The sequence below is a fragment of the Alosa alosa genome, chromosome 19, assembly GCF_017589495.1.
Source record: "Alosa alosa isolate M-15738 ecotype Scorff River chromosome 19, AALO_Geno_1.1, whole genome shotgun sequence".
NCBI lineage: Eukaryota > Metazoa > Chordata > Actinopteri > Clupeiformes > Clupeidae > Alosa > Alosa alosa.
The window spans coordinates 19832503-19843659 of NC_063207.1; the positions used below are offsets into that span (position 1 = coordinate 19832503).

Below are 11157 nucleotides of genomic sequence, written 5' to 3' on the forward strand. Positions count from 1 at the left end.
TCTACTGTGTGAGTATGTGTCATACGTATGATTACTGTAAATGTATGTGTGTGTATCTGTTAATGCACATGTGTGCACATGGAATGGGTTAACATGACCCCTGGAGGCAAACATACGTAAAAAATTGGTCATCCTAGCCCCTACAGTTCTCAAGATATTCACAGAGAACTGTGTTCGCCCTACCCTCCTTCGGGGGTCCAGTCCAGCGGGGGCTACAGATCAAAACGAAAAAATGACGGTTCCATGCTATCCATGTGGGGGTACATGCCCACCAAGTTTTGTGTACCCGGTCTTTCAGTGTCCCTGGAATCCTTGTTGATGTATCGTCACTAAATGTACACATAAATTATTTTATTGTAAGGCCCCCATGAACGAAAAGTACACAAAACTTGGCATGCATTCGGAGGGTGTCATAATGATCCTACACTTTTAATTTCGTGCAGTTTTGACCTTGTCAGCCAGAGATATTGTGATGAAAACACCTAATTTTTGCTTTTTAATTTTTAACTAGGTGGCGCTATACATGAAATAAGTGGTAATGGGATGGGTTAACATGCCCCCTTAAGACCAACATACATAAAAAGGTGGACCTCCTAGGCCCTACGGTTCTCGAGAGATATTCACAGAAAACTGTCTCCGGCCACCTACAGGCCAGTTGGTGTATAGTAACATAAATGAATTTATTGTGTGGTCCCCCCATGAACGGAATTCCACAAAACTTGGCGTGCATACAGAGGGTGTCATAATGATCCTACACTTCCAATTCCGTGCAGTTTTGACTATGTTAGGTCACAAATACCTTCAATTACAACACCTCATTTTACTTTTTTGTGTTTAACTAGGTGGGCTATACATGAAATGAGTGGTTATGGAATGGGTTGACATGGCCCCTTGAGATCAACATACAAAAAAAAAGATGGTCCTCCTAAACCCTACGGTTTTCGAGATATTCACAGAAAAACTGTGTTCTGCCCTACCCTCCTTTCGGGGGTCCAGTCCAGCGGGGGGGGGCTACAGATCAAAACGAAAAATGATGGTTCCATGCTATCCATGTGGTTTTACATGCCCACCAATTTTTGTGTACCCCGGTCTTTCAGTGTCCCGAATCATTGACGGAAATTTGGGCATCGAAAAAAAAGAAAAAGAAAAAGAAAAAAAAAAGAAAAAAAAATCTGACTAAACCTATATGACCGCCGCTTCGCTGCGCGGCGGTCATAATAACAGACCCGCCAGAATGTGCGTTATGATGCTTTTTTACGAGCAAGATGTTTTTGGTACCCTACGCACACTGCATGTTCTTAAATAACAATGATCATCAGTAATATTCGACCATTAATTTGGGTAAATGGGCAAGTGTGACCACCTTGATTGGCTGATTGGCTGATGATTGTAACGCGGGCATTATTCCAAATACCTCCCTTACGATGATGAGTGACAGGTCTCAGAATGCGTGCGCTACACAAGGACGGAAGATGATGAATAACTGGGGCCGTAGGCTATTCACAAAGGCTTTTATCTTACTACTAGGAGTAGGCTACTCCTAAATCACACTTAAAGATTTTAGATTGGAGTTTTCTCTTAAAAGTTATTCACAAAGCCTTTCAGACAACTCCTAAACTAGGAGTGAGTCTTAGTGGCTATGGATGACGCCATTACTCATGCACGAGCTTGAATGAAGTGACCACCTTGATTGGCTGACGATTGTAACACGGGAATTCCAAACACCTCTCTTCCGATGATGACTGACAGGTGACAGGTCGGAGAATACGTGCGCTACACAAGTAGTGCGAAGGACGGAAGATGATTAATAATTGAATAAAAAGGCCTAGCCTAAATGAATAAAGAGTAAGGCAAAACAAATAGCTTAGTAGCCTAATGAAACATAGGCCTATGGATTGATGCAGTAGCCTACCTTTGAAACATTATTAAACTAATCTGTCACCATATCCCTAGGCTACGTTTGCAAAGAGGAAAACATTTTAATTTGATTCACAATGAAACGTTACATTTCATTTACATGTTAACAATGAGTAGTTTTGGTTGTTGTTGGTGGCGTTATTGCATCCCTTTTATGAATGCAAAATTGTTCCCTCACGATTGGAAGCTCCTGTTGGCATAGACTTCGCATTTCAAAACATCATAGAATTAAAATGCCACAAAAAGCTGTTTATGAATAGGTCTTAGTGAGTTAGGAGTCCTCTCGACTTAAGCTGTTCCAGACTTAGGTGCTACTTTTAGGTCTAAAATGCTTCGTGAATTACTTTTTTGTGAAAAAATTAGGAGTCCCTAAAGTTAGGGTGACACGCCTATTATTTTAGGAGTTGCTCCTAAATTTGCCAGTTAGAGCTACTTTTAGCCTTAAAAAATCTTTGTGAATACGGCCCCTGAATAAAAAAAGGCCTAGCCTAAATGAATCAAGGCAAAACAAATAGCCTAGTAGCACAATGAAACATAACGGATTGATGTAGTATCTTTGTAACATTATTAAATTATTCTGTTACTATGCCTACGTTAAAAAAAGAGAACATTTTAATTTGATTCACAATAATGTTACATTTAATTTACATGTTGACAATGATTAGCCTAGTTTTGGTTGTTGTAGGCGGCGTTATTGCATGTTAGTTATGCCTACAATGCAAAAAATTGCTTCCTCAGCGATTGGAAGCTCCTGTAGCTGCATAGGATTTCAAAACCGCAGGTTTGTGAATAGGTCTGTGAGTAAGGAGTCCTCTTGACTTCTTTTAAGCTGTCAGAGGTGGGAAGGTGTGATTTTTTTGGGGGAAGGGCCGGATTAACTGGGCACAATTGTCTGATGGCCCCCCTTCCCCCCAGCCAACGTGAATCGGGTGGTTAGTTAATAGGCCTATCGCGGAAGATTTTTCCTGCCATCTAAGGCACGAGCGCATCTGTGAGGCCAAGCCTCACCAAGTAGCTCGTTTGTTTACAACTAACATTCCATTTAATTAAACTGCTTTATAGGCTATGCCGAAATAGTTTTCAACATTTTGAATATTAGTGTCGGGTGAATTGAAATGTTCTCAAAGTAGCCTTATGGCTGAAATGCTTGGGACCCCGTCAAGCAATATAACCATACAAAGCGGCGCTTCCTGCACTCATTGTTTCAAAAGGAGTAATTTTGGCTTTGTCAGAACTGAAGAGCTGTGGACGGCACGCACGGTATGCCCAATGAAAATAAATTAACGCAACGCAACACAACACAACCCACAGACCCCGCGTCAGTCACTGACATGAACGAGACACAGAACCCGCTTCTCTCACGGCAGTCACTGACAGTAACCTAGAATAAATGCATGGGGAAAAACACTTCCCCATGACAAAGACATCGTAAAACACTGAAAGTTAATATTTTGTATTTTTTGAAAGTTAATATCTGTCCTTTGTCAAATGTATTATGTTCCAAGTACCCTATGCGTAATTCTGCTTCATAAAGTTGAACAAATACATTTGCTTATTTCACAGAAAAATATAAATAGCCAGTCTACAGTGCAGAGTTGGTAAGTTATGGTAGGCCAACTTGCAGTGAACATACAAACAGGGGAAATTATTTCTCTTGCAGCTGAGTAGCCTCAGGTGCGCATCGTAAGACATAAGGCCGAACATGCAAGCGCCAATGAATCGTGCTCTCACGACAATCGCACCGTTAAACTTAAATAGGTTAACATCACTCTAAGTTCGCCTTCAAGCAAGGAAAACGATGATTTGAAGACATCCGTTTCGTTGGAAGGGCAAGGGGTAGCAACAGGGCAACACAGAGACAGGCCCGATGGCAGGGCTGTTATGAGAGTATTAAAATATGGGATATTCCCACGGAAAACATTAAAACGGCAAGACAGCGGGGAAAGTTAAAATACGTGATAAACACAGAAAAAGTTGGCATGCATTGTTTCGGTCCCCGTGCACAGGGATTATTTGTCATACTATTAATCACATATGATTATTTGTGAAATTGTGCAAACAGGCGCAACACATTTGAAAAGGAAGGACTGGTAGCATGCAAGCTCACGGGAAAGATTGATTTAAGAACGTTATCACAAAGTGTGTGGCTGTGGCGGGCGGAAGACAATTGGCAGGAGGGTCATGTCTTTTTAGCAATTCTGTCGGAGGGTCATTGAACAATTTCTAGCAGGCAAGAGAGGGTCATGCAACTTCCAACTGAAGCACTCAAAATTCCTCCGGTGGCCCCTTCAATAAATAACGATCAGTCCCTAGATTGCTGCTGGGCTATATGTCTTGGTTCTGTTAACAACTCATTGTCAAACGCATAGCCTATCTCGCGGTTGCATCCATTACAAACAAACATGCAATGTGAACGTCTGGGATTGGGGAGAGCACTAAATGCTCTACTGAATAAGCACGAAGTCAAACCTTTAAATGAAAAACACTCTTTAATAATCCAAAAAAATAAACCGCTAATGAAGTAAACTTGTGACCATCAAAAATCGTTTATCGCTTGTAACTCCGTGATACCAGGACGTAACAGGAAGGCATTTGGCTGAGCAACGGAGGTTAATATGCTCCATGTTTTGTCCAAATGATGACTGTCTATCATCGTTGCACTCGGAGAAAACCGGAATGTTTCATTCGTCCCCGTTTCAATCGTCCCGGTTACCTAGCCTACTCAAAACGCAGATAGAACCTTATTATTCTAAGGTAGCGAAATAGCGTTCAGCATGATTCATGCCCAATTAATTCCCCCTGTTAAAGTGTTCGCCTTTGTAGTTTGGTTTCGTGATAGCCTATGATAAACGGCTTATGGCCAAATATGTGAAAACGATAAAATACAGTAGGGGATAAACCCGGAAAAAGTTGACAGTGATTTTTTCATAATCACTTTGGAGGGTCATAGAAAAATGTATTGCTGGCGAGGGAGGGTCACGTCTTTTTGGACTAATGCTCCCAAAACTCCTCCGGTAGCCCCTTAAATAAATAAAAAACGAACAGTCCCTAATGAAGTAAACTTGTGACCATCAAAAATCGTTTATCGCCTGTAACTCCGTGATAACAGGACGTTACAGGAAGGCATTTGGCTGAGCAATGGAGGTTAATACTCCAAATTGTCCAAATGATGTCTGTCTATCATCGTTGCACTCGGAGAAAACCAGAATGTTTAATTTGTCCTGCGTCTCTACGGCTGCAAACAGGATTCACTCGCAGTTAACCAAATATTTCTTTATTAGGGCAGGGCAGGCATATTTCTGGCTATTACATTATTTCTAAACCAGTCTGCTAAAGTCTGTAGTGAAGTCTGTGTAGGGTTTTCCAGGCTCCATTTCTTTTTATGAGACACCCTGCTCACTTGAGCCATCTACCGGTTGTTTGGGTTGTTGCAGCGCCTCACTGGAAAAAATACAAATTAAAGTTGCGTGATACACAGGATCCCACGCTACAAGGACCGCATGAAAGTGAAGCTGGCCAAGTCGAAGCACTGCCCACTGTATGTCAGTTTGAGGTCATACTTTTGTCATAGTTCTGTAAACATACAGGGATCCCAACTTCAAGTATTAGTGTTTATTTACACACATCAAAACAAACACAAGTGTGTTTTTCCAAGTCAAAACACAAAATAGCATTTCACTAAGACAAAACAAATCAGTCTACATCGGGTCGTCTCTCTCAAAATTCTGTCTACATCACATGCAATGTCCTAGTCCAAGGCACGGGAAAAATATATTCTGGAATGGCGTATCCAGGCCTGACATGACAATATCCCCACATGTAGACTGTTTTTGTCTGTTTTTTCTCTTCTCACTCTTCCTGCTCACTCCATCGTACCCATTGTACATTACCTGTGGCTTATTTATAGTGCTTAGGCTGATTGCAAAGTGAACTAATTATCTAAAACAGTTTTCACATGAGAAAGTGTGCCAGAGAGTTGGCAAAATAGTGTAATTGTGCCTACAGTTGTGCAAAGTGTGTGTTACAAAATTGCAAACTGAGTGCAAAGCAGTGTTTGTGCTTTTAGTTTTGCGAACTCAGTAAGTGGTTTTGCCATTTGTGTGTAGAGTTTTGCAAAAAAAGCCATAGTTACAAAAAATGTGTTTAAGCATTCAGAAAAAAGTGTAACTCCATTGTACCTGCAATCTGTTGCAGTTCCGCTAGGGACGATCACGAATAAGTGCAAAAACAAAGGGGGTCTATGGAGCTAGACGGCTAAATTTGTCTCACCTGATTGCCGTTGAGAAATCGAAGATTTGATTATGGTTTCTGCAAGCTCAATATGGATTATAGGTCAAAAGTTGAATGAACGAGTAGTCACGTCCTTTCGATTTCTTACAGGTTGGGTCGTTGTTGCCCACAACACACTAGCTTTCTGCTAATGAATGACCTCATTGACACATTTGAAAGGCTTTTTAGAACAAAAAAGTGACTCAAAAAATATATACTCAGCGATTTGTATTTTCTCTAAGTTTTTAATGGCGCTCTGACAACACCAATATGTGTTTGCGTCTGCGCATAATTTGTACAAGAGTAAACTCAGCTCAAGATGACCTCATGACAAACTCACCCACCCTCTGAAATATATCCAACATATTATATATTTATTTTAAATTAAAGACTCTAGGTAAATATTGAAATGGTTTTTCTCAAGGGTCAGCCTTGCAATTCACAATTTGTATCCAGTTACTTTTGGTAACTGTCTGCAAGGCAGCTGACAAGCTCAGGCCATGCTCAATGGCTCGAGGTGCGCCGAAAATGTGTGCATGCTAAAAATAGGACTGAGGAAGTGCAGAGTCAAGCACATTTCTGGTGTGCAAAGAGAAATACATAATGTAAATATAACATCTACATAGGTTCATAATTTGGATTATCTCACCTTCATCCCAGGAGATGGCTGGGGAAAATGGCATGGTGCATGCACCCTGTGAATTTGAGACCTCGACCAGCTTGTGATGCTCTCATTTTCTGTCATGAGAAGTTGCATATTTAATGTAGTGCATCAACATATTTTTTAGAGTTTGCAGAGTTTGCCTTTGCAGATAAATTATGTGTTACTGTGCCATTTTCCTGCTGTTGGTATAATAACGTGTCTGCCAAATAATGTTAGCTCAATAGGCTAGTGCAGCAGCACACGTGTTGCCTTCTGACAGCCTACCGAAACTTGGATCAAATGCATGGACAAAATAATATGTTGGCTACTTGTGCATTTTGTCTTAGAAAGCAGTAAAAAAAACATCACAAACTACAACTTGATCTGTGCATTTTTGCATAATTTAGTGTATTACATCAGCAACCACGTCAATTTAGCTAGCCTGCCATGCAGTTGTATCCTCACTAGCAACAGTTACACAGTTGAAACAACATAATGCATCGCATATAATAGGACTGTATCACGTAAAACTAGAATAAGGAAATGCAAAACAAACCTTTTTTTGCTCAGAATGTCGAACGCTGACAGTTTTCTGATTGGTAGTAGAACGCCTATGTCAAGAAGCAATGATGCAGAGCAGGACTGATTAATGCCATGCATGGGTTTAGATATCGAAACGAGATGTCCTGTGATTGGTCAATTCATGTACAGTTTCCCAGGCTCACGTGCACATTTATTACTAGGCTACTACAATTTAATTTATTTTTCATTAATATTGTGCTGTCTCTTGAGCACAGTAAATGTCGTTACTGATAAATAATTTAATGAGTAGTATGACAATAAACTTGAACTTGTGCTTCAGTGAACTACAAATTTCAGTGACATCATTGTATGTACGATTGAAATGAACGGTACACGTCATGGGAAATGTAGTCAAATCACATAATAGTGTTACAGTATCCTCCAGAATTATTAGCACCTTGGGAAATTTTGACTAAAAACAGGTATAAAAAATAATCTTTTGATGATTCATTGTACTCTCACAATGAAAACAATGAGAAAAAATCCGCCCTTGAAGGGAAGAAATTTTATTCTGAGAAAAAGAAAAATCTCATAAAGAAATAAATATTTTTAACGAAAACCAGTTGCTCACAATTATTGGCACCCCTAGAATCTAGAAATCTTACAGTTGAGTATATACAAAATCTAACAAGTATTTTCCTATCTAATTTCAACTTATTTAAGTTAATCAGAGTGTCTGTGAACGTTCAGAAGTAGTTGACTTTCTTTTTCACTAATAAAGTGACAACAAGAAGCTAAATCCTATAGTCATTTTTCAACATCAGAAAGACAAAAATACACTAAATTTTTAAATAAAAAGAAAGTGTGTTGACATTTGTAGGTCAGGGAATGTATGTAGGTACTTTGTTGAAAATGCCTATTTACAGTTAAACAATGATTAAATGGTTCTAATCAACTGGAAATGTGACAAACATGCTTGGACAAAGACCCAAGGCTATCTTGCCCCCACATACAGTATGGAGGATGGTAAGATAGGCAAAAAATACCAGAAGAACCACTATTGGAGAATTATAGACAAAGGTGTTATCTCGGGGTCACCAAGTCCAAAAGTGCCTCTTTGCTAATAGCTTATTTAGAGGGCATAGGTAACAGCCTGTCCAGTCATTTAATTACCAATGTAAACGTCAGGAGTTACAGTGACTTGGTCTGGAAGTGTGGTCTATTGTCAAATGCTAGAAACACGTTAGGTGTGATTGGCATTAGAATGACTACTGAAAAGAATCCCATGCCTAATGAGAATTATGGTGGAGGCGCTGTGCTATTGTGGGGCTGTTGGGAATCTAATTAAGATCAAAAGAAATATGGTTTACTGAACACAAAATCAAGCTTCGGCCGTTGCCATCTCAGCTCAGCCCCTGATCTAAACTCCATAGAAAAATAGTGGGATAGTCAAAGAGGAGAATGTACAAGTGTGGACCTAGGAATCTGGACGATCTGGGGAAGATGAACCGTCTTAAAACTCTTTGTATTCTCCAACTTTATGTGAATATTACAAGATGTTTTATTGGCAAAGGGAAGCTTAGGAAGGTAAGCAGGGGCCAATAATTGTGAGCAACATGTTTTTGTTGAAAAATATTTATTTCTTTATGAGATTTTCCTTTTTCTCAAAATAAATTTGCTTCCCTTCAAGGTTGGATTTTTCCTATTTTTTTTTTTTTTTCATTGTGAGATTACAATAAATCAACGGGTATTTTTTTACCAGTTTTTAATCAACTTTAGCAGAGGTGTCAATAATTCTGGAGGGTACTGTATATATCATAAAGGAACCATATGTAAGAAATGTATTTCAATTAATCATAAAATGGCCCTGATATGTCACTAGACATTAAGAAATACAAGGATACAAGGATACAAGGAAGTTTATTGTCACATGCATATAGTTACTGAAAGTAAGAAATGCAGTGAAATTATGTCTGGTGTCAGCCTATTTGTGCATTTATGGGGGGGGGGGGAATTGGGATTGGGCAGGGGGGCACCAACAAGGAGAAATCATGTTCATGTTGAAAAATGTTTTAGTTTTCTCAGCCTAACAACACTGCATGTGTTGACAGCGTAATTCCATTGCGCTAAAACAGGTCAATAGGTCATTCGCTTTATCGCTTGGCGGTGCCACCCAGACGACAATTCTCCATTTTTCATTTTGGAATGTCACCCCCGGTGAACAGATTTGACCCCCATATTGAAGGTACACAGTTTTTAGTTTTCTCAGCCTACCAACTTTTCTGTCGACAGTGTCATTCAATTGGACCTATAGAGGTCAGTTCGGTTTATTGCTTGGCGATGCCACTCAGACGACAATTCCCCAAATCCCCAACAAGAAAAGAAGACAACAACCAACATGGATTTACATTTTCTACATTTTACTGCTATGAAATATGCAAATTATATGCTCTGAGCAGTAATACGAGCATACAATAAAATGATACTGTGCACTACAAGGACAGAGAAACAGAAGATATAAAACACATCAGCCATTATTGAAGGAAATGAGTGGAATGAAAAGCAACAGATATAAACACAGCTACATAGTTCTGCGGAGTGTCCAGGACTGTGCATAACCCGATGACCTGAGAGAGGCAGCCAAAGCAACTTTCTGGGGAAGAATACTGTACCTCGAAATGACTTCATAGTGTCAGTAACAGCAACTTCAACAAGGTCTGAACTAGCAACAGCAACACAATCATCCAGATGCTTTTGCATGAGTAATGGGTGAGAGAGGAGTCTCTTATGAGTCCTTCATGACTGTGACATGGCACACAGTATACTCCATGTTCTTCTTAAAGGTTTAAAGGTGCTGTAGGATGGGCAGCACGAGGCAGTTGGCATCGGGCTGACGCTGGGGGAAGGCGTAGGACGGGTCGGCAGAAAGGAGATGGTGGGGGGCAGCATGAAGCACATGGCGGGCACAGTGTCCTAGGAGGTTTGCCCTCTGTGACCAATCACACACACTCACACACACACACACACACACACACACACACACACACACACACACACACACACACACACACACACACACACACACACACACACACACATACACACACACACACACACACACACACACACACACACACACACACACACACACACACACATGCACACACACACAGGTAATGAGTAAAACATTGATTTTCATTCCTCAATGATAGGCTACAATGTTGCCTGGGGGCAAAAACTGAGTTTAAAATGAGATTTTTGTTAAGTGCGAGACTTAATGCATTGAAAACCAGATAAATATTTGTGTGTTAGTGTTAAGTTATAAGGATAGGTGTAAAATTAATAAGTTAGCTTATTAATTAAAATAATAAAAATTAAAAACATTATAAAAATTATTATTATTATTGTTCTCATCATTATCATTATCACCGTCATCAAATCATCATCTTTAACCAAAATGAAAGAAATGTCTTAAGTTTACAGCATAAAACGCATTCATTCATTTTTGAGTCTCTATGAGTCCTGCATGACTGTGACCTGGCACACACCATAGCCTACTCCATGCGATTTATTTCTAAGCTTCCGCAAGTATGTATCATGTATCAATGTCAAGAGATTCTTGGGTCATGTTGTTCAATTGTGTCAACGTGAGTAGCGATTCTCGGGCTTTTATTTTGATTTTTTACCGTATCCCATCCAGAAATCGAAACAGGAAGTGTGCTTCTTAGCAAACCCTTATTTAGGCTGCCGTCTCCCTAGCTCATCTCATCGTGCTGTTAGACACGCTGGTCTTCAAGGGCAAAAGA

The 11157-nt window shown here is 39.9% G+C and overlaps 1 long non-coding RNA gene across 1 annotated transcript in view; it reads right to left on the reverse strand.

Moving 5' to 3' along the window:
* Nucleotides 1-7517, reverse strand: part of LOC125284447 — a 28288-nt gene extending 20771 nt beyond the window's left edge. Inside the window, exons 1-2 of the long non-coding RNA XR_007191864.1 lie at nucleotides 7386-7517; nucleotides 6836-6924 (exon numbers count right to left, since the gene is read on the reverse strand). This is a non-coding gene — a long non-coding RNA (uncharacterized LOC125284447). The remainder of the gene's footprint in view (nucleotides 1-6835; nucleotides 6925-7385) is intronic.
* Between the last annotated feature and the right edge of the window lie 3640 nt (nucleotides 7518-11157).